Source organism: Amblyomma americanum, chromosome 3 (genome assembly GCF_052857255.1).
Source record: "Amblyomma americanum isolate KBUSLIRL-KWMA chromosome 3, ASM5285725v1, whole genome shotgun sequence".
Lineage (NCBI taxonomy): Eukaryota > Metazoa > Arthropoda > Arachnida > Ixodida > Ixodidae > Amblyomma > Amblyomma americanum.
The window spans coordinates 168,612,796-168,637,779 of NC_135499.1; the positions used below are offsets into that span (position 1 = coordinate 168,612,796).

Genomic DNA, 24,984 nt, shown 5'->3' on the forward strand with positions numbered 1-24,984 from the left:
GGTCAGCAACATAGTTGCCAAAACCGAAACAATGACAGCTCAATTGTCCACAAAAAGCAACCGGCCCTTCGCCCTCAGTCACTGCAAACGGACGCCTTTTTAATTAACAAGCTCGAAGGCTTGCTATATGCCACGTCTCTTCGTTCATCTACATACACCTGCAACAAATATCTCCCACAGGTCACAACGCGTGAAAAAAAGTTAGGCTAAAGCCACCGGTTCGCTAGCAGGGGAGAATAATAATTGGTTTTGGGGGAGAGGAAATGGCGCAGTATCTGTCTCACATATCGGCGGACACCTGAACCGCGCCGTAAGGGAATGGGATAAAGGAGGGAGTGAAAGAAGAAAGGGAGAAAGAGGTGCCGTAGTGGAGGGCTCCGGAATAATTTCGAACACCCGGGGATCTTTAACGTGCACTGACATCGCACAGCACACGGGCGCCTTAGCGTTTTTCCTCCATAAAAACGCAGCCGCCGCGGTCGGGTTCGAACCCGGGAACTCCGGATCAGCAGCCGAGCGCCCTATAGCTAGCAGGGGAGAAAAAGCAGAATTCTGCACTGCACATCCGCACCTCGTGGTCAACGACGCCAGTGAAACCGGCAGGGCAGGCGGGACCGCTCTGCGGCAACAGGTGTGCCGGCACAGATCACGGATTTCCACAGGCCTCACCACCCTTGCCTATTGACCGAAACTGGGTTGGAAGAGAGTGATGCCGTGCAGTCGAGAGGCGACGGCATGGCTGCCAACAGCCTAGCGCTTAACGTGTTTCTGCTGTTTTCCTTTTATTTTTCAACCAACCGTAACTGCTCAGAGTTTAACTCCTAACGTTTCTGGGCACACGTCGCAATGTTAAGACTCGAAACCCGGCCTTTTTTGTGCGCCCCATTTGCGCGTCTTAGAGGAAAGAAAGAAACAGGGTCGCTGCCTCGTTTCCTCCAAAACAGTGGGCCACCGCGTGTGAACCTGTAACAGTACATACAGCACCCGCGCGTGGCTTCTGCTCCAGTGTGCATCTACAACATCGAAGTGGTCAGGTTTGAGCTAGTGATATGGACAGAAAGAGCACTTAAAAAAACGAGGACGCATAAAACTGTGCACTGTGCGTCTTTTTCTGTGCCCTCGTCTCTTCGAACTTTTTTTTTTCGACCACGTAAAGTATAGGTCATTTTCACAGAGCACCCATCCCATTATATGGCTGCGATAGCTTTTAAGCCTTTTTTTTTATTAATACGCGTTTCTGTCAATGCGCTAACACGTACACTGCAGAATATTAACACGCATCACATTTTCTCCGATCACTTTCTGCCTCTTTTTTCCCCTTGCCTATGAAAAAAAAAAATGAAATTCGAAAATTCGTTTTTTTTTTTTGACGAAAGGAAATGGCGTAGTAATAGCCTCACATCTCGGTGCACACCTGAACCGCGCCGTAAGGGAAGGGACGAAGGTGGGAGTGAAAGAAGAAAGAAAGAGGTGCTGTAACTCAGATATCAGCTCAGATATAATGAACTCTCATTTCTTTCCTCACCCACTGCTGCTCTCTTCGCGCGTTTTAACACTACACCTATCATTAAGGAAAAAGTGATAGTACTCCCTTTAATACATTAGAAATTCTGGGACTCTCAAGGCCCTCGAAAACTATACTTTTTCATATTCAAGGGTTCTCAAGATTTTCAAAGACCTGCATGGAGCCTGTATTTATTTAACAAAACCAGCTACTCTCACTTCAATACCCCGCTGTTGGGTCGAAATAAGACGTCACATCCGAAAAGCGCAGTTTCTTGAGCTGGGGGCCCATTCACAAAACCTCTCCCAGGTGACTGGCGAAACCGCTTCTCCTTAGCAGGCTGCCGACCAATCCCGTGCGGCGGTCGTATACGTTACAGAAGTTGTGAGAACACGTCCTTATATGGTCTGTCAAGTACTCTGCGAGTGTGGAGGGCGGACTGAAACTGCACTATCTAAATATACGAAGTAAGCCTCATACTCGCAGCAAGGCAGTGGGTTCAATGAACTCGTATCAGATTTATACACCACAGCGTATACTCCCGCGTCGTTTTAATAAAACATTTGCGCTAAGTGGCCTTTAACGTGCCGTGACACCACTTTCAAGGCATAAGCGAAGTATTTGCGCACGACCTCCTTCTCCGTATTAAAATGAGGCACGACGCTAACTCCACGTCTGACCAATCAAGGCGAACAGGCCACGTAAAGGTGGTTTTTGTTAGTTACGGCTAAATGAAAAAAAAAAAATTCCGCACAGCATGTCGCCGCTGCAGGGCATCTAGTACTGTGTGCGTTACGTGATCAGGTTATGTAACAAGACTAACTGGTTAGAGCAGTATCTTCCTCCCGCCATATCTCTCGCCCCCATCCCTCCTAGTCTTTATCGGCGCTGCTAAAGGGCTGCCAGCAATGTAGGGCACCCGCTAGAAATTATGCGGCGAGCTAGATTTTTTGCGTGCCTCGTGTCGAGGACAACTACACTGGACCGACACTGCTGATAAGCGATTTAAAACTTAGAGCGAAAATAAAAACAAACGAAAGCGGTGGTATCCCTCAGTGCCGCGAAAAGCGAGAAATCGAGCGAGCGGTACTCCTTCCGTGCCGATGTTGTTAGCGAGACGAAAGCATAGGAAACTAACAGACTGTGCACACGGGACGTACTACACCGGATAGTCTCCATGACAGCCACGCTTCATAAAACCACTTATTCCATAACGCGGTGGCGACGACAGCCGCGGTGAATCCGTCACGGGTGAGCGTGTCGAATGTACTTCCTCCCTCTTCAACGACCACCTGTCGTGTCACACGCTTCGCGGCGGATGCACGCACTCGACGGGGCACCTCCACCGGTCTCGCTTCTTTTTTTTTTCCCCTCCTCTTCCTCTTTCTTTGTTTCTTTTCTTTCATTCTCTACTCAATACCCTTCTCTGTTTCTTTACCGCTGCTTCTTTTCGAGTGGCCCCAAAGCACCGTGCTCGAAGGGTTTCGTGGTCACGACTGACCTCCGCCGCCAACAGGCTGTTAACCTTCGTTCACAGCCCTGCGCACGCATTTACCCCGTTTATTAGGCAGCTAAGAGCACCGCCCTGCTGCTGACCATGGCTGCAGCTAGAGAAAGCCGACACCGTCCACCGCATTCGCGGCGAGAAGTCCCCGTTTTTTTGCTAAAGTATGACGCATTTCTATATCCCAAGAGCTTAACGACATCGGCTAAGAGGCGCATCGCAACAAATGGCTGCGCATTGGCCGCCTGGAATTCTTCGACGTACGGCGAAATCTCAGCGTAGAGGAGATTTTGCGTATCGCATTTATCGAAACGAGCGTGACCGGCGCGAGCGGTCGGCCGGATATTGAACCCGCGACCTCTCCAGCACCAGCAACCGAATGCCACAGCAGTTCAGCGAAGCAGTCGCGGCGAGCGAAAAGGTCTTGCCCGAGGAAAGGACACGAGCAGTGAAGCAAAGCGAAGCTTTTTTAGTCATATAGCTTCAAAAACGATATATAAAATCCGTTCGTACTTCGCTGCAGCAGTCGTTTAATATGGAGACAACGTGTACAATGAACCTGAAACATCTTCGCCGCACGGCGCTCGGCGGTAACGAGAAGATATGCAAATGCCATCACACAGAAAGCAAATAAGCGCGCCAAATGTTGCACTGACAAAGCTGGCCGCGCAGATATTTCCTAAACTTTCCAAAGGACAAACGTCGCGCATGGAAAAAAAATATATGTATAGAAAACAGTAATAAATTAGATTTACTCGAGGCACTTACTGGACCGTTCCTCGCCCGACGTACTACGTCACAGACGCAGACCGCGTCGGTCGACAATAATTTTGAACGCGTCGTCCGTCAGCTCAGTCAGCGACACGCTTCGCGGTTGGCCGGGCTCGGAACATGACTCGGCCCGCGACAGTCACGCATGCGCAGTTCGCTTCGTCCGAGCGTTCATTCTTGATTAAGAACGGGCGCCCTTATCTGGAACGCCCAGCTCTGTATGCATAGTAAACGACGTCACATCGCGTGCAGCGATGTTTGTGCTGGGCCAGACGGGACTAGCTATACTTTGCGCACACACATAAAAAAAGACCTTTCACCTTAGGAATTTTTAGTTAAACGGAACCCTTGAGTAACACGACCGTTTATCCTACGAACACCGGCACTCTGTGCCCAAGACACACGCTTTCGCAACAGATCAAATCTTCTCACCTGTAGGGTACTGCGTTTCTTAGTTTTTATCTTTTGTAGCATAATCAGAGGCGTGCGTTTCACAAGATTTCGTTCGCAGTGCGCCGATATTTAATGGTACTAAGTCCTATAGGCTTTCAATAAACCTTGTTCGAATACACAAAACCAAAGATTATTGATAACACGGGAACATATTCACCATGCAGTCTATATTTGCAACTGCAGCCAGTTATGCATATGGTGGCCTATTTTAGCAACACGCTTCATTCAACCGGTATAGCGAAAACTTCTGGGATGCTTGTACCGCGGACCGATAAAGAACGCACAGTGCACAAACTGTATGCACGGGTCAGTCAGCGCATGAATGCCCTCAATAATTCCAAAGGCTCCACGGTTTGCAGCGGGAAACTGCATTTAAAGATGTTGAATAAACATCGCAAGGCACAGCGACAAAAAGACACAAACAGTCGCTGTGCGTTGCGATGTTTATTCACCACGCGAAACCAACTGCCCCGTCAACTCGCTCTCGTTTAAGGAAGCTTTGTTGTTAAATCTACTGCGACCTACGAGCAGGTCTATGCCATCGCGTGAATAAAAACTCCTCTCCACCCAGCCGACCGCAGCACCCAAGCCCTATCCCTAGACACATGCACGAACGAACTCCAAAAGGCTAGGGGGCAAGCCCGACTCCTGCATCTGCGAAGACAGTACGGACACTATTCCAGCGCTGTCTACGTCTACATCACCACCTACGCCAACCCGCCTGTGTCGCAATAGACAACTCCAACATCCAACTTCTGGCAGCCCCAGTCCGAGCCCCCAAACCCCTCAGTCGCTGAAGCGACCGCCATCACCCTCGCCGTAAAAATGAGCGACGCCCACTCCCGGCAGCGCGCTCACATATTCACCGACTCTCAAGCTGCCTCCCGAGCGTATACAAGCGGCCGTGTCCCGCGCCAAGCGCTACGCATCATGGGAGACACACTCAATCAAGACCACGTCACCACCTGGGTCCCCGGCCACGAGCGCATCGATGGCAACGTCAGGGTGGACACCCCATCTCGAGAATATACCCACCGAGCAGGGCCATACCCTCCTGCCCTATACCCTCTGACCTCCCATTTCGTCATTCGGATCGAAACCCAGCGCCTTGATAGTCGCCTCTACACTCTCATTCATCCCTCCCTCGCCTCTGAAGACTCCTACAGCCTACAGCATCTTTAGAAAAACGCGTACACCCCAACCTACACCCCTTACATCGCCTACAGCCGACACTATAAGAAGATACATGCCCATGGTGCGGCAACAGCCCATCACTGACACCTATCACATGGACACCTCTCTTTCGACTCCTGAGAAACCCCGTCCGCTAACGGAGGCGTGGTACAACGTCGACACCGATTTTCTACACGGATCCCAGAGGCCACGCTACACCGCCACTCACTTCAAAATGGTGACAACCTGCCCTTTTCGGTAAGTTCGTCACCAGTTTGAGTCGACTGATGGGAATATCTTTAAAACCCGATTTTCTCGGGGATAAACGAGTCTTTTGCTTCCGAACAAACGTCGCTATAGCCAGAAAGAGATTACTGATAACAATGATTGGGTCTATTTGTCTTCGGCATCCCTTTCATAGCGATCACTGTTCGGGGCACGTCCGACACGCGGGAATGCCCACACAGTCAGAACAGGCTCCCATGCGGAATTCAGTCCGTGCATCACATCATAATCATCAGAACCACTGGCCCCGGTTACGTCCATGCACTGCAGGACAGAGGACTCTCCCACTGGTCTCCAGTCAACCCTGCGCTTCAACCGCCGTGGCCGCGCCACCCAGACAAACGCTCTTCTGATTCGCCCAAGTGACTTTCTGCTGGCCCCTTCTATTCAGCCCTTTCCTTGGAATTCGCTCTATTACCCTAAGGGACCATCGGTTATCTGCACTACGCATTACAGTTGCCAAGCGATTACTTCGCTATAGCCGTAGCTTCGTTATAGCCCGTGTTGACCGCGCTTCCAAGGGGAATCGTGATTACTTCGTTATAAACAACTGTTTATAACGAGGTTCGACTGTACATGTTCCGCTATATATATAGATGCCAACAATTAATGCGAGCCTGTTCTCTAATCAACGTTGCTGTATTTCTGCGTCCCTCAACATTCCTTACCGTTTTCCTTCCCACTAGCTCGATGCACGAGCGAAACAGGGAAAAAAAAACGGGAAGTGGAAACATCATATTTATATGTGCCAACACAACATACTCACGCGCAGAGAGGAACGGTTGATAGCAAGAGCAATTTAAGCCTCACTCATGTGTTCGCGAAAATGGCGTCCCGAAATTCGTTTTATTTTTATACTTACAAATATGAATCAGGAATATTCTTACAGGGAAATTAATATTTTCCGGGCTTCTCCGAAATACGCACTCTTACCTGTGATGCGGCCCCACATTAATTAAAGAAATATTGCGGCGCAAAAAAGAAATCGCAGCACTGAAGAAAAAAGAAATACACGGGACTGACGCGGTGCCTTTCCGCTTGTACATCCCGTCCCTTCTGTGCTACTATAGTCGGGTACAACTAAAGAAACGATGCGCACAAGCCCCCTTAAAGGTGCGCTAAAGAGGATTTTTGAGCTCGTCTTTTTACCGCGGGAACTCTATCTACACGTTCCGAGCATTCTTAAAACTTCGAATTATTGTCATCTGCGACCGACTTCCCTATTAAATCGAGTTAAATGTCCTGTCTCCCGCCTTTCTTTTCTTGAACTCACCTACGAAATTAGGGGGAGTCAACCAATGCGTGGAGTGCTTTTCAACCAGTTGATTTCGCTTTTGTTTTTTTTTATGGGTTTTCGCGAATAAAAAGTTTCAGTCGCAGACAACATAGCCGCAAATTAAGCCCACGAAAATAAAAATACGCCTGGACTCTTTGGTTTACGTATCACTCCGCCGATGGCAGGGCGGCAAGCCGTCGCGGGACTAACTGAAAGACACTTCACGCTTTGGTTTACTCTTCATACCTCAGCGTTGAGTTCAAAAAAAAGAAAAGGCGGAAGCCATGACGTTTAATCCGATTTAATAGGGAAATCAGCCGCACAGAACATTAACCCGGAGTTTCTGAGGATGCTTGGAGCGTGTAGATCGAGATCCCGCTGTAAAAAGAGCTCATAATCCTCTATAGTGCACCTCTAAACGAGGCCCTCCAGCCAGTTGGGTACGTACACTTATTGCCATGACGTCGCGGTTAATATCCTCTCCCACCTGATAGCCTGACACTACAGGAGGGTTAACCACGGATTAACAAAATCAGCCACGATGTTGTGACCACCGGTCTACGCCATTGGCTGGAGGTCCTCCTTTGAGGGGCATGTGCCCCTTCGTTCTTGAGTTGCATCCGAACTCCTTGATCACGAACCTGCTAGCTCAAACAAGCTTTCTTCCCACGCTAATTTGCGTCTGACGTGTGTCACACGCGCTCTGAAATGTGAAATATAATAAAACTTTACGGGAAAGTGCATAACACTACATCCAGGACGCCAAAGCATTGTAAGCAGAAAGCTGACATGACGAAACACTAGATGCGACGAGTTTCTGCCTGCCGCGTGCCCAGGCAAACCGGCGACTGTAAATGCAAAGTACGCATTGCAGCTATAGTTGCTGCTTCGCTAAAAACTTCCGAGTACGAAAATCTACGCAGCAGACGTATGTACGAGCGCTAGCGAAATGCCATGCCATAGCGAAATGGCATGCCGCAATGCCATGCAATAGCTGCTGCACGTGCTTCCCATCCTATAGAGAGAATCGGCAGCGAATGTTGCGAAGGAAAGCGATGTCAATCCCTCCACACTCGGCAACCCTGCTTCCAAAGTTTTGCGCAATAAATGCAGGATGAAAACTCCTTTCTATTGGCTAATACGCAGCCTTTTCAGACCAAAGCCAGTTTTTCGCGTATTTAGCTTTCGCAACAGTGCAGAGGCATATATCGCGCTCGTAAAAACACACGGCTCATCGTGCATAACGCCTCCTCCGCTGGATCTCGGGCAAGGGCTGTGACGAAAACCCGACACAGCAACAAACGGAATGCAAGATACGTCTCGGCTCCTTTTCTAAGGCTTCCACGCCAGGTTTTCGTGCACCTGACTTTGCGTCCGCATTTCGCGGGAGCACATTAGCGTTTGCACTGCTGAATTGAGCCACAAGACAGTCGAGGCTGACGTGGATAACAAAAACTACGCATGTCTCCATAAAGCGTACACCGTCGCCGTGTCTCAAGTCCGGCCGTGGTATAGCATACACTGCATACGCAGCGGCGTAGAAAGAGGACAGGTTGTCTAAGTTACACAGGTGAGCGTCGAAGAACAGGACGATGAAGGACAACAAATATTACAGGAAGAAGTTAGTCTTAGAGGATAAGTACAGCCGGCAGCAAAAGTTTGAGAAACGCCTTTGTTCGGGAACAAATAGCACTATATACCCCGCGACCCAGTAGCGTGGTACCGAGATCCACCCCCCCCCCCCCCACCCCCTTTTTTTTTGCACACCTTTGCCCCTCAACTTTTGGTGTAGACTGTACCCAAGCCTCCATTTCTGCAGCGGTTGCACAAAGTGTGTTCCGCAGGTGTATTTGCACTATTCTATTAACGTCATGGTGTGTGTATAATAACTATTCCGTCAACCCCAGTGTTTTGCCTTTGTACGCGTACAGTACAGCGCCTCTAAAAGCCCCCTTGAGCGTGCCTCGTTATGCATCCTCAGCGTCTCTATAATCACTTTAAAGAGGAATGGCTTCGCGTCCTCAATCCTCCCAAGGGTTGGAGTGCTAGATGTGCCAAGGGGCCACGCTAAACAGCTTAGAAGCAAACCCCTTGGGCTGTTTACTTTTGACGGGGGCTGTACCCCAAGGGTCACCGCGGACATTCTACAAGGGGAACAACTAAACGTAAACCGCAGCGCCCCAAGTACGCTAATGTTGACAATAATACGACAACACCTACGAGAAACTGGCACACAACAAAATCTGAACACAACTAACCAGTCAGTGGAGTACAGATAAAGACTTCAATCTTGAAACGCGTCACGCATCTGGGCGGTAACGACGCTACTGCCGGTAACTGACTTCAATGATAGACGGCCAAAGCGAGTAACGTGGACTGAGGCCGGTACAAGCAAACTTGCATACATGGGATTTTCACTTCGAATGAACGACTTGAGCGAAGAAAAAAAACGATCTGGGATGTGGTCAGAAACGACTCGCTGTGAGCAAGTTTCCGAAAACAAGACAACGATGATGCGAGTGTTCGGCTTCCCACTGACCGGAGGTTGAGGCGTACCTTCGACATACGGGTGATGCTCAAACAGCGCGAGCTGGTTTCTACTGATATACATGTAGTCAACTTGTCCTGCCAATAGCGTATTTCGGCAGGTTTAGGGTCCATGTCCATTGCAATGTGCACGAACGATAAGAATCCCACAAGGTCGAAATTCTCTACAGACCTCCACCGCATAAGGTGAAGCTATATGGTGCCTCGAAGCCGCTTCAGGTAGAATTTTACAACGCTCACTTCTACAGAAGTGTCACTCTTAATTGGTGCGACACAAAATGGCCCTTCCCGAAGGAATGGATGCCACCACTGTGAGCAGCGACGCTGCCGTTGAGGTACCAGGCACCTTTAGCAATACCGTGTACCGTGTTACCATTACCGTTACTGGAGTACCGCGGAGCCCGCGCTCCGTCAGTGCGCATGCGCAAATGGCCTTGAGGACGTCAGATGGCGCTAGGTACCCGACAGCTGCTGCGCGTGCGCCTGCCGCAGTGGGACCAATCAACGCGTGCGGACTGGCGGTGGGCGGGCTACCGGTACTCCAGTAATGGTAACACGGTGCACGGTATTGTTAAAGGTGTCTAGCCTGTACTCTTCACGAAGTACGGTGGGAGGGTAAACTCGAAACGCAAAGGAGTAATAAGGGAGTAAGCTACCCTTTAGCGCGTTTTCTTTTATAAAGTAGAGTGCGCTAGAGAACACCTTACTCCCTCTTTTTACTCCCGCACAGGCATATTCGTGCTTAGAATGAATACACGGTAGTTATAGCACATTATAAACTGGCACTGCAGTCGTATAGAGTCAGGAGGTTCGCTGTAGTTTTGGCAACGTATGCATAGCACGCTTACTACGAAACTGAGCTGATAATATTTTCGTCAAGCACTCAAGGACGTAAGACAAATGCGTCATGCGCTCGCGGAACGCTAGTCTGTTGGCGCTACTGCGCCGCGGTGCCCCAGGCTGCGGCCAAATCGCCTCGACGACGAGAAAACTGCATACATTACACAGCACGCAGCAGGCCGTGAAACGCCAGCGCACACATGGCTATACAGCAGAAGATCGTTTTAGGCAAATGAGGAATCTGCGAATGTGGTGTGCGACGAATACTGCCGCAGCGCGCAGCATTTTATGCTTGGGACAATGCACCCAAACCGGTGCCAAGCTCATGAGAGAACTTATCGCAGTTTATGCGTACTGCACCATCAATGATGGTTTTCGGCCAACCTCGTTCACATGAAATTCACGCAGACCAAGAAGAAAAGGCAGCGTCAGTCCCGAAGAGGAAGCTTCGCGAGAGCCTTCGCTTCCGTGAACAAGTGTACGCCAATCCGCTCTTGCGGCATCGAATGAAACGCGAACGCAATCCAAGGCCAGACGACGCGCCTGGAGTTATAAACGTTCAGCAGGATACCGTTACTTCCCCTGTGCAAATCGACGACACACGGCACTGCTATTAAGCCTAGATTGCGCTCTGACACAGAACACATGCTTAGAAGGCTCATGCTTCGTCGCAACAGCGAGCACAGATACAGCACGATGTATGCAAAGCCTCTACAGGACACTCGGAAACCACCGAAGGCCCATGGGCGCCATGTTTGCCAGTGATCACATTTTTTCACTACAGAACCAGAGTTTTACTTTCACCTCCACAGGTGTCGTCTCGATCGGGCGGGCGCTGATCGTACAACTGTCGGTCTCGTATGCGGCTCACGCGTCCTAGAGACTTTTGTCCCCGGCTGTACGTCCACAAATAACACTGAATACGGGAAGCGCCATTTTGGGTGGCACAAAGTCGAGTGACCACTTCTGCCCGCCAGCGCCTATCTCCAGGCAGGACCAGCAAGAATGCAAGACTGATGCCTGCGCGTCGAATGCGCGCGCGCATAAACATGCAGCCAGTCGCCACTACTTCGTTTTATCGTTAACAATTTTCTTCTTCCTCCTTATGCAACTATCAGGCAGTCAACAAGACGCAACACTAACTAGCAAACTCTCCTGCCTTTCCTTTCCCCTTCCTCGCTCTGTTAAGAAAGTCGCCACATCCAGCACAGAAACATTTATGAGGCAACGGGGGGACACGGTGAATCCGTGCAAATGTGTGCGCGGTTTTTCCCTGGTCCCTCCGTCCCGAACGAACATGGCAACGACAGAAAAGAAAGCCGGAAAGAACAAAAAAAAAAGATCACTGCACGGGGAAATGACAAAAACAAAAGTAAACCCCGAGGAAAGAAGTCGCGAGAACCGGAACCGACGCGCAACCTCGTCGCCGTCTCGCGGGGCAATGCTCGCGCGCGTGGTGCGGCGCCCGACTCCGACAAAAATGCGCCAACAGGGGGGAAAAAACGCACACACACACGCTTTCGAGCCGAAACATTGGCCGAAAAGTGTGCGCGCGCGCGTCTACCCTCGCTCGCTCGCTTAATTCAGGGCCCACGCTCGCGGTCGCACGCAGTGCCGACATTCCTGGGCCCGGCCCAGCCGCAGCCGCCGCCAGGGGAACCGCCGCGTTTTCACCGCGCGGAAAAGCGACCGAGCGACCAGTTCGTGAGATGACAACGCAGACGGAGAACGCAGCAGCGCGACGAAAGCGAACGCCTGCCAAGTTGGGCCCCATGCGCGCAGCGCACACCTCGCCAGGACTTCCCCTCTCGCTGAGCGAGAATAGAAAGAAAAGACAGAAGAAAGGTTTACGACTCCGTATTTCCTCTTCAGCAGGCGCGCGCATACGCCGCGAGAAAGCAAGCACGACGCAAATGTCAGCGCTTCTCCTCGACGATCGGCCCCTTTTCAAAGCGCCGAAAGCGATTGCTCTTAGCAAGTGCGCCCTTTCAAGAGCCTACCTCTTACGAGCCTACTAAAAGCCAGTCACGCTCTTCGGTATACTGAACACATATGCGGATGCGACGCATATACTAGACCCACGAAAGCCTAGTGACACGTGGCCGTCGTCTATGAAGCATGGACATATGAACAGCTCTTCGCTCCGTAGAGGGAGGGCGCGCAGCGTATGCGAAGAGGGCTGTCACTGCATGCCAGGGCGGTACTGAGGAAACCACAAGTATATCTGCGCTTCCAACGGCTGCGAGTGAAATAAAACAGCGGGCACAATGATGGACGTTTGCGAAAGGCGAGATGAAAGCGTCGGGGGCTGTGCTTCTGGTCCAGTTTGCCCCGTATCACGAGTGGTGTATCTATTCGGAAGGCAATTCCTTTGCCCACAAATACGAAGATGCGCGTACCACTCACTCAGTGTCACAGATAACGCGTATACACATCGGCTCAGGCGACCAGCAACCCCACAAAGACTTTTCGCCGTCTCGAGAGAAGGAGCTACGCGCGATTACCAGACTACACACAGTCTTTTATAGCGCGTCCAAGTAGTGCGAAAATGCGGGCACACACTAAACAGAAAGAAGTAAAAAAGGGAGTTCACTCAGGCAAAAGTACGCACAACGTCGAATACGCACACGATGCATGACACCTTCCTCAGCCCCTCACGATCCTGTAAGACGTGACTGGACTGCAATTGGGTGGTAACGGCCATTTAAGAAACGAAGCAGCGTCGACACGTGTGTCTACAGATAACAATATGCGCGGTTTAATGTCCCGAAGCGACATATGGGCTGTGAGGGACGCCGTATAGCGGAGAGCTGCGGATTAATTACACCACCCGGGGTCCTTGTTTAACGTGCGCCGACATCGCACAGCACATGAGCGTTTCTTAATTTATTTTTTTTCATTTCGCCTCCATCGAAATGCGGGTAAATGTGCAGGACAACGCCTATGAATGAATTCGGCAGCGTCGTGTTTCGTCACATATCCTCGTCAGACCAGGCGTGCATTATAATGCACATCTGTCTTTTACGGTGTTAAAAAAAGAAAGAAAAGGAAGTGCGTCAGTTCTGCAGCCTCAGCACCGTAGCATGGTCAAAGAGTAATGGCTTCCACGTAGTGAATTCTTTTGCAAGAATTGTGAAACGGTAAGCGCGCTCTCACCAGCCTTCCTTCCAAGTCGGTTGCTGTGCCCAAATCAGCTTCTTGACCCCAGCCCGCCGAATAACTTTCAAGTTTGTCGCGCTTCACGATATTATTGAGAAGAACGTGCTGAAGGGCTCGTTGGTGATGCATTTCGTAAAGAAATTAGCGCGAAAAACAGTGACAAAAGACAACGGAGGAAACACATGAGACGATTAACAAGCGCTACACTGTTAGCGCCTGTTAACTGTCTCGTGTGGTTTCTCCTTTGTCTTTGTTTTTCACGCTAATTCCTTTGCATAACCATGAGTTCAACAAGTAAAGTTTCATTGAAACGTGTATTCCGCCGCGTACGTATTTAGCTAAATAATCGCCATAATTATTGTCATTAAAACATGAAGCTGAAAGCAGGTCACAGAGAAAGGCCCGTTGAAAGTGCGGCTGCAAAATTTTTTGTCCATACGTTCATGCGAGCACCTGCAGACATGAGAAATATAATTTAATTAACGCTGAAGAACGGAAATTTAGCTCAGGTCTGAGGAGGTTACAGATTCGAAAATTAGCTTATTTTTTTAATAAGCAGCCCACTGAAGGTTGTTTACCAGTCACTGTGCGTACTATCGCGCTCAGTATATGACCTGCAACGCGACCTCGGTGACCCAGCTGAAATTTCCGCTTTTCTGTAGATCAATAGGCATTTATACAAACTCACACGTGCACAAACATTCGAGGTACTCTTCTTTTCTTTTTTTTTTATTATCAGATAAGTGCTTAACCTTCGAGCATCTCTGGGCTCTCACTGTGTCGTGAACTGAGCGCTTGCCACACACTGTGAGTTGCAGCTCATATCGAGAGCGATTGTACACACTTCATGCTAGCTGAGCAGTTCCTGAACTTCGCGGAGGAAGTAGCAAGTGTGGATTTCCCAGGTGGCGACGGTGAAAAGAATGGCTCAAAGGAGCAGCCATAGGTGCCGTCGCTGCATCACAATGCCGGCGCAATATTGCACGCGATACGCAGGGCGGGACAAAGGCTGCTTTCGAAAGCGCAATCGATGCTGGCGCAAAGAACTGGACCGCTCGCTTACAACTGCTGCGGGGCTGGCCCTTCTACGGAGTCCGCGAGAACGACTCGCTTCTGGGCAGGCCCCACACGGGCCGAGATGCAGAAACTGCTGTGACGTGAATGAAAAGCACAATTCCAATTTCCTATCCGTACAGCCGGCTACAGCACGAAAGGAAAAAGTCGCTTTGTACACATGAAGTAGTTCTTTTTTTTCTTTTTGCACTGAACTTGCAAATGTACGTCTTTGGGTACCCGCCGCGGTGGCTCAGTGGTTAGGGCGCTCGACTACTGATCCGGAGTTCCCGGGTTCGAACCCGACCGCGGCGGCTGCGTTTTTATGGAGGAAAAACGCTATGGCGCCTGTGTGCTGTGCGATGTCAGTGCACGTTAAAGATCCCCAGGTGGTCGAAATTATTCCGGAGCCCTACACTACGGCACCTCTTTCTTCCTCTCTTCTTTCGCTCCCTCCTTTATCCCTTCCCTTACGGCGCGGTTCAGGTGTCCAACGATATATGAGACAGATACTGCGCCATTTCCTTTCCCCCAAAAAACCAATTATTATTATTACGTCTTAGGGTTTTATTCGTACGGACATGAAACAGTCTAGAAAAAAAAAGTCAAAGTACTTGTTCCTCATAATAAGGAGTAATCACTGGTTGAATACTCATAATGTGCTTTTCTTCGGATTGTTTTTGCCTCCTGCCTTTGAGGTACAGGCAAAAGCAGCTGCGCAAGAATATATGGGCTAATCAGTATAAGAGGAAAATCTATACTTGATCATGCGTTCTTCGAGTGGCAACTGTTGCGGCGGAGAACTGTTTTTACGCTTTATACAGACACAACAGGTATCAGCTTCCCGTTAAGAGAAAGGTCAAGGATACTGATATCTGACCGCAGGCTGAAAAAAAAAATCAATCTCATTGCGCACAACAGACACACGGCAGGAGGCACGAGCTTACGCGTCTCGTATTTCTCGACCACAGAGAGTGCAAACAGAGAAAGCGAGGGAGAGAAACCATATCCCAAAGAGGCGCAGAGTTCTGAACCTTTATCGATCGGCATCCGGCACGATATGGCTGGACGCTTAGCGCCTGCATGCGGGACAACAAGTACCAAGCGCGAAGTGCGTGACGAGCGCAAGTCGGTTACATCTGTCACCAGTATGTCAGCCGCAATAAACATTCCGCCTTCAAAAAAATAACGCAATAATCAATAAAACACGCCTCCTACAGCTGCGATTTATCCGCACGAATCGTAACACACAGCACGATGCAGTATAAAGCCCCCGTATTTCCAGTATCGCGCCGAACGTGATCAATTATAGCGTCGCACAGGGGTGTAAACGCGACGCGAGAGCGCGGGAGAAATCGATCGCGCAATCAGTCGTCGCAACAAGTGCTGCGCCCTTCAAACTCAGGCCCCCAAAACGAGGAACTTAGATATATCTAACAGCTGGAGATTGATAGCGATACTAAAACGAGGCGCGACGAGGTACTAAAGAAAAAACGGCCGGACAGAGCGGCTACATTACGCGCAGCAAAGCCGCGCCGAATGCCGTGAATCAGTATCGCCGCTGTCGCCGCGCCCTTGGGGAAAACTTGTTTGCTTTCAGAGAAGCAGCAGCAGCAGCAGCAAAAGCGCCAGTGGCTGCGTCGGCGTGGAATGAAAGTAATAAGCGCAAGAAAGACGGACGGGTAAGCCGGTCCGTGTAACGGTAAATTAGCGCCCAGTGCGAGTGAGTGGGAGCACCGGTATTGAGAGATACCCGTATACGTGCCGACTCGCGCGCGCGTACGTGTGTGCTCTTAGATCTCCCCATTGCCATTTCTCTCACGCCGACCGCTGCTTTTTCACGGGGGAGGGAAGGGGGGTAAAGGGGGGAGACTACAACAAGGCGCGCACTGAATGAAAAAGCGACAACTGCAACCCAAAAGGAGAGAGAAAAAGAAAGTCGCAGCCCCAGTACTTCACCACAAGGATGAAGGAAAAGCAGAGAACAAAAAAGAACGAATTAAAGTAATCAGCGCTTTCTTGGCAGCGCTCTTGTTGACTGATGTCCCGGCGGAACAAAATAAGACACACATGCAAAGCTCTTGGCAGACATCACCGAGAGCGGAATAATGATGCAAAGTGCCTCCGATATACGATCTGGCTGCTATATAGCGAGCTGCTGGCGCGCAAGCGAAAAATTTATTCATTCAAACGTCATCAGTCATAGAAGCAAAACTGCGCGCAACGCAAGTACTAGTGAGGGATGCATATATGCAGTTTCTTCAACCGCTAATCTATTTTTCATACAACAGCAAAAGTGCTCCGAGGACGATTGAATTACGTTGCTCTGGATGTGAATGAAGATGAACGTGATGATGACGGCGGGAGAGATTATTCCAAAGCGGACAGAAATTGGTGTATAATAATTGGTTTTTTGGGGAAAGGAAATGGCGCAGTATCTGTCTCATATATCGTTGGACACCTGAACCGCGCCGTAAGGGAAGGGATAAAGGAGGGAGTGAAAGAAAAAAGGAAGAGAGAGGTGCAGTAGTGGAGGGCTCCGGAATAATTTGTATGTGATAATTGGTTTTGGGGGAAAGGAAATGGACCCGCCGCGGTGGGTCAGTGGTTAAAGCGTCCGGCTACTGATCCAGAGTTCCCGGGTTCGAACCCGACCGCGGCGGCTGCGTTTTTAAGGAGGCAGAACACTAAGGCGCCCGTGTGCTGTGCGATGTCAGTGCACGTTAAAGATCCCCAGGTGGTCGAAATTATTCCGGAGCCCACCACTACGGCACCTCTTTCTTCGTTTCTTCTTTCACTCCCTCCTTATCCCTTCCCCTATGGCGCGGTTGAGGTGTCCGCCGATATATGAGGCAGATACTGTGCCATTTCCTTTCCTCAAAAACGAATTATTATTATTATTATTATTATTATTATTATTATTATTATTATTATTATTATTATTATTATTATTATTATTATTATTATTATTATTAAAGGAAATGGCGCAGTATCTGTCTCACATATCGGCGAACACCTGAACCGCGCGGTAATGGGAGGGTTAAAGGAGGTAGTGAAAGAAGAAAGTAGAAAGAGGTGTCGTAGTGGATGGCTCCGGAATAATTTCGACCACCTGGGGATCTTTAACGCGCACTGACATCGCACAGCCCACGGGCGCCTAAGCGTTTCGCCTCCATCGAAACGCTGCCGCCGCGGTCGGGTTCGAACCCGGGAACTCCGGATCAGTAGCCGAGCGCTCTAACCACTGAGCCACCGCGGCAGCTGCGGACAGAAGCACCGAAGTTGAAAACAGGTAGATGAAGTGAAGAGAACATAGCACTTATTCGTTCACTTAGTTCCTCTGTTGTCCTCCGATTCAATTCTTGCAACGGGACAAGTTTTACCGACCGGAGTAGAACACGTTCCGGGGCAAGTTAATGCACAGCTACCGACCGGCACAGCACCGCAGGGTGCTAATTGGCGACTCGCATACCAAATCAACAGCGAGAGTATTAGGCAAGACCCCTAGTTACGAACGTTCGAAGCAGATTGCTCAACCAGACAGGCGCAGGACAGTCAGCAATCCACCGGGAGACGGGCGGCAACAACTAATTGCGCTCTCTCTTTTAACTCCTTTCGACGAACCTTTGCTGCTGCAGGAGCAACAAGACCGCTCGCACTCCCGTCCACTGCATTCCTGTTTCACCCAAAGCTACCGTGTTCAGCGAAAAAAAAAAAGCGACACACGAGCGCACACTCTCCCTATAGCGAAGAAGCACCGCCTCTTCCTTTTCTCACAGAACCACCACTCGATCCGAGAGAACTGCTCGGCTTCATTCACTTTCCAACACTCGCAACAATAAGACTCCCAAGGCGGTGGGAACCGACCTCGGGAGAGGGGGGAGGGGGGGGGGGGGGGGGGTTAAAAAGAAACGGCAGCCACTTCACAGGCGGCACCGCTGCTCTTCCTCCAGAAAACCAGACGCGAAATGCAGAACAAAAAGAAAAACAAAGAAAAGACCTAATAAGAGAGGCGGCTGGTGCAACAGAGCAACGCTTGTTAGGACGACGCATGCAGCCGGCACAGTGCGACACCTGCGCAGTCAAGGGCGAGGATGCAACGCCCACTTGGGCATTCCGGACACGACGAGTACCGTAGGTATAGAGCACCTCTCCATCTCCCAGAGGAGACAGTGCTGCGCAAGATGTGCAGAAAGGAATGCACCGGTGGAGGAATGATCGACTGTGAAAAGAACGCCGTACACCAGCACAGTGGTTCCATCTACGGCGCTAGCCTGCAAGGTCCGGAGATGGAAAAAATAAAAGTTACAAAAATAAAAAATAAAACGCGTTCTGTCATGACTACGCCACGTAACGGAGAGGCAACGTCGCCACGCACGTCTCTGCGACACTGCAAAAATGCTAAGGCCCGATGGAATGTTCCAGACAGGGGATCCGTTTCGACGTCGCGTTTAAGAGCTCGCCCAGCAACCTTCCACAGATGGTACAGAATATTGTGATTCACCGCGCCGTCTCAGGTTCTAACAATTACTAGGAAAGTTCCTCTGCGTACTGTTGTGTAACTTAAAAGGTATTCACTGTTATGCAACGCAGATTCCGTTAGTTTGTTTTTCTTGTACTACAGAAAGAGGTCCCGAAGCGGAAAGCTATGTGGGACCTCTTGTGAAAAAGTAGATAAACTTGCAAACATCAGCTATGCAGGGAATAAACATCAATTACGGCGAAAGAACAAGCAATAGCCGCCGCAACAATTACCAAATATTAATACATCATCAGCAAAAAGATTTAAAAACACAGTAGTAATAACCCAGCAAGAAAACAACCCATAATGATGTTCTTTGTTAGAAAAAGAGGACTAGGTACAAATGAAAGAACGTATGCAAGGACCGTTTGAACGAAGTAAGAGATGGTAAGCATTTAACGGTGAAGGGCAGGCTGTTCGAGTGGTTAACTGCTGCAGATCCAACTCTCTGTTTGCCGCAGTTAGTACGTATTTTTTCGCAGTAGAAAGTTGTGTACTCTGCTCCGGAGGTTACACGGTGACGTGGTTTTTATTATTAACATTTTCAAGGCACTGGGCGCGCCGCATACGTGCCAGAACAAAGCCCGAGACGACCCTTCTTGTTACTACTCCACAACAATAATAAGCACAGAGGAGCATGTTGCACATGCTGCGCATGCGCGGTGGTCGAGTGAGGACGCACACCCAACACTGCGCAGCTGGTGCCCAGTTGGTCCGACATCATCATCAACCCACCTAAGTCTGCTGCTGCACAACAAATGCCTCACCCAAAGATTTAAAATGAACCCTGTCATGCGCCAGGTACAGCCGCCACATCTCCGCAAACTACTTCCACTTCCCCAGCTCTCTGCCGCCCACTAATACGTTTGGATTCTCTTATGGAGCACACCAGGAAAGGTGTTAGGCAGGAAGACACGATCTCTCCAATGCTATTCACCGCCTGTTTACATGAGGTATTCAGAGAGCTGGATTACGAACAGCTGGGGATAAGAGGTGAATAACTTTGTAACCTGCGATTCGCTGATGACATATTGCCTCGCTAAGTCGCTCAGGGAACGACCTGTCAAGCATGACCTAGACAGGCAAAGATGAACGGCGGGTCTAAAAATTAACATGCATAAAACTACAGTAGTGTTCAACAGCCTCTGAAGGAAGCAACGGTTTACTATAGGTAGCGAAGCGCTGCAAGTCGGAAAGGAATGCACCTACCTATAGGGCAGGTAGGGACCGCAGATTCGGGCCACGAAAACGAAACAACTAGAAGAATAAGACTGGGGTGGAGCGCATTTGGCCCACTCTCTCAGACCATGAATGGCAGTTTACCAGTATCCCTCAAGAGAAAAGTATACAACAGTTGTATCTTACCAGCACTACCCTATGCAGCAGAAATTTAGAGGCTAAAGAAAAGGATTCAACTTCAATACAGGGCAACGCAGCGAGCTATGGAAAGGAAAATGGTAAGTGCAACGTTAAGAGACCCGAAGAGGGCAGAGTGCATGGGCCAGTGAATAAACGCGGGTTAATAACATCCTAGTCGAAATCAAGAGGAAGAAATGGGTTTGGGCACGGCATGTAATTGAAGGCAAGGTAACCGATGGTAGTTTAGGGTAACGAATTGGATTACGAGAGACAGGCAAGGGTAGCAGGGAGCGGCAGAAAGCTGTAGGTGGGCGGATGAGATTAGGCAGTTTGCGGGGATATGGTGGTCTCAGCTGGCACAAGACCAGGTAAATTGGAGAGACATGGGAGATGCCTCTGTCATGCAGTGGGCGTAGTAAGGCTGCTGCTGTTGATGATAATAGTAATAATAATTGATTCTTTGGGGGGGGGGGGGGGGGAATGGCGCAGTATCTGTCTCGTATATCGTTGGACACCTGAACAGCGAAGTAAGGGAAGGGATAAAGGAGGGAGTGAAAGAAGAAAGGAAGAAAGAGGTGCCGTAGTGGAGGGCTCCGGAATAATTTCGACCACCTGGGGATCTTTAACGTGCACTGACATCGCACAGCACACGGGCGCCTTAGCGTTTTTCCTCCATAAAAACGCAGCCGCCGCGGTCGGGTTCGAACCCGGGAACTCCGGATCAGTAGTCGAGCGCCCTAACCACTGAGCCGCCGCGGCGGATTGATCCTGTATTCAATTCAAATCAGTGACCTGGAGCAAGTATTCTTGCTCCATGAAAACGAAAAATGTATTTCAAAGGGCGATTTGGATTCAGACCCCGAGTTCTGATTAAACCGAGACGGTATTGACAGGTATTAAACCGAGACGGTATCGACAGCGCGCTAACTACTAGTTAGCGCGCTGTCGAGAAGCGTGTAGCGCCGCCTGATCAGACTTATCACCGGCTTAGGGCCGTCACTTGGTTAAATTCGCATTTCCACGGCATGTAAGGACAGTGACAACTTGTGGAACCGTAATAAGAAACCGTCAACGCGAAACCATGCATAAATGGCCCGAAAGAGTCGCGTCCTGACTTCCCCGACGGTTAGGCTGGAGTTGCATTGCTGCCGTCAGCACGCCCACGTGTTGTGCCAAGTTTTTAGAAGTAGACTTCAGTTTACATTTTTGTCTCACGGCCCGATCATTTAACACCGAATTTTTTTTACTCTTATAGCTTTTTATTCATTGTTTACTCTTCCGACTTTTTTATTCTTCCAGCCTATTTAGCTTTGACAATTGTCATGATGGTGAATTTTTATGGCGCAATGCATCTCTGGCCAAAGAACGCCATGGCACAAGTTTCTTTTTCTCAAGGAGGGTTCAAAGACCCATTTCTCAATTCTACTCGTTCTATCTTTGGGAGAGCTTTTCCAGGTCCGGTAGATGTCTAAGCAATAGTACTTAACGGCGTCTCCGTTACTCTAAAGCACCCTACTATTCTGACAGGAAACTACATTACGACAAAACGTGTATTCCTGCAGCGAACATTTACCAAAGCTGCGGGTGCTCCAAGAACTCTCTCAACAACGCTACAGTGTCTTTCACTCGGCAATGCGCATTGCTCGCGGAATACTTTCACGTTAGAGAAGACGGCACACATCGAGACCATGTTCACTGATCTTTGCACACGCTTCGAAGTACATATGTCTGCTTGGATCGTCCTGGGCAGGTCAGCCAGAGATGTCAGCAACTGCCCGAACGTGTGTGACTAATAATTATATATAAGTGGTTTTTTGGGAAAGGAAATGGCGCAGTATCTGTCTCATATATCGTTGGACACCTGAACCGCGCCGTAAGGGAAGGGATAAAGGAGGGAGTGAAAGAAGAAAGGAAGAAGGAGGTGCCGTAGTGGAGGGCTCCGGAATAATTTCGACCACCTGGGGATCTTTAACGTGCACTGACATCGCACAGCGCACGGGCGCCTTAGCGTTTTTCCTTCATAAAAACGCAGCCGCCGCGGTCGGGTGTGACTAATCAAAAGGTGCTTATCAAGACAGCTTCGACGGGAACATGACTCAGTGTGAGAAGCTCGTTAATGTTTAAATAATTGTTGCGCCGCACTGCGGTTTATCAGGCATGCGGTGGAGGATCGAAGTTCCTTGACGTGCGCTGAATTCGAAAATACTCAAAATTCAGTGCACATGGGCGTTTTAGAATTTCGCCTCCAAAAGAATGGGTCCGCTATCGATCCCGCAAACCTTTGTTCAAAGCCCAAACGCCATAGCCCAACTGGTGGGCAGAAAAGCGTGCCGTTCGGTTCAAAAGCAGCGCGTCTCGACTGGTGTGAGATTCTGTAATCGGAACTGCTGTCAAGAGAGCCGACACGGTGAATGTCTTCCATAAAAACAAAGAGAAGAAAGTCGAGGGCAACGCACATTTCTTCAGAACAGTCTTTCTAAAGCAACTGGGTTTCAATGTGGCCACGCACGCACAACCACGTCTGAGAAATCTCCTACAGAGGTGCACTACATCGCAGAACCGCGACTAGCACCGTGGACAGAGTGACCCCGGCTCTCAATGGCATGATAAGATGAACCTTTCCAGTCGACCAGCAGGCGCGGAGAAAACGACAACAAAAAAAGAGGAAACGCAGGTGTGCCAAACTGGGCCAGAGTAAACAATGGTTTCGCCAGCAAAGGACGCCGCGAGAGCTGACAGGAGGACTAACAGGCCTCGGCAAACACCGAACGGCAACTATCGCGAGCGCTGACGTTACACAAGATGCCCGCGGTTTTCCCACCTTTTCTGCTCGCCACCAACGGCGCAAAAACCTTGCCGGCAACTGCGAGTTGATGCAAGGACCACGAGTTGCTCTATACTCTCAAACTGTGGCTCGAGATTTCGAACGAGCAGTTACACGATGATGAGAACAGGCGGGACAAACTCAGCCAAGACGTGACGGGCCAACCTCGGGCGCGAACGACGGAAAAAAGAGGCGAGCCTTCCTGAACGAAATGAAAGGCGTCGCCGTATGATGCTCGCCATCGTCCTGGGACGACGCGAGGCAGATCTGAAACTTTTCCTGCAGTGGCAAGGCGTTATGCACCAGGGGTGACGGGCGCCATTTTGGCGTACAGCGCGCAGCTTCGAAGATGCAGGTTTGAGCAGACGGCGACTGATGGTCACGGGTGCGGCCTGTCGCTCCGTGCCACACGTACAGTCTTTGTCAAAAGTTTAGAGCCCCAAGGGGTTTCGCTTCTGGGCCACGCCGTGTGGCTGGTTACGCATTGACAGCATTCTAAATCTTTCAGAGGTAAGAGGAACTGTGGTCTTCGTCCCTGCGAAGTTTGACTTCAACGGATGCTACAAGCGCCACCCTACACGGCCCAGAAGCAAACCCCCCTGGGCTCCAAACTTTTGACAAAAAACTGCGCGCCAAAATGGCAGCCACTGCGCCTTGACCAAAAGCTACCTTGGCTTGACTGGAAATTCTCTCACTAATGACATCACTGCTATATCAAGCGGCAACTGGTTCCCATCACACAACGAGATTTTTTTTTTAGCCACTTTGAAAGTAAGGCCATAAATTCCGGAACTTATTTGTCACCTACTCAACTCCTTTTGCGATGGCAGCCGTGAATGCTGTCACTTTATTCACTCGTTTCCGCTTGTAGCTTTTCCCCGCGCCGATGAAACATGACGCCAATCGCTAAATGGCACTCCGTGCTTCCGCATGCGAAACTGTTCCCGCTTGGAACCAGAGCTTGAAGTCAGGGTGGTCTCGAGAGGTCTCAGACCCCCCTCCAGTTTTGACAAGGGATCTGAGACGCTCCCATACCCGAAGCAGGCAGCCATTTTTCAGTCTTCTTGTCAGTGGGGTCGGTACATTTATTCTACGTTAGAAGGGCCAACGCTTCGTTTCACTGTGAGCTGTGCTTACCATCGAGCACACTAATAGAGCGTGGGGACTGCTTGTCTCAGGTCTGTGTCATGAATTGAGAAAAAACATGCCTTTAAATATGATTTCTCCTGAAATCTAAGGTTTTTACGAAATCTCGTCTGGTCGGGAGAGCACGTGTGAAAATAAAGAAGCGCCAACCAAAAAGGTGTAGTCAAGATGACAGAGACGTTTCGACTTTCACACGGAACAAGGCTTCCGTGTGGAAGTCGAAAGTTCCGTGTGGAAGTCGGAACGTCTCTGTCATCTTGACTACACCTTTTTGGTCGGCGCTTCTTTATTTTCACACATGATTTCTCCTCTTCGTATGAAACAATGTGTAAAACAGGTTACCGGCCGCTTTCTCTGCCCCTCTGTATTTCCCTCTCCACTTGTGCTCGAATCACTATACTCCGTTTCGTACATAGCAGGTAACGCTGCGGAAGTAGTGCGTATAAAAACAGAGCGGTATAAAAATTGGAGGGGCATTTAAGCTCCGCCTTAAGGGTATGACGCGATAGCTTTAGAGCGTTAACGCCCATATATGCGGAATTGGTTATTCTCGACTTAAGATTCATAG

At 49.8% G+C, this 24,984-nt stretch overlaps 1 protein-coding gene across 1 annotated transcript in view; it reads right to left on the reverse strand.

Annotated features, from left to right (window-relative positions):
* The window catches only part of LOC144125370 (polypeptide N-acetylgalactosaminyltransferase 1-like), a 48,816-nt gene that overhangs the window by 21,733 nt on the left and 2,099 nt on the right, over positions 1 to 24,984 (reverse strand). The window lies entirely within an intron of this gene.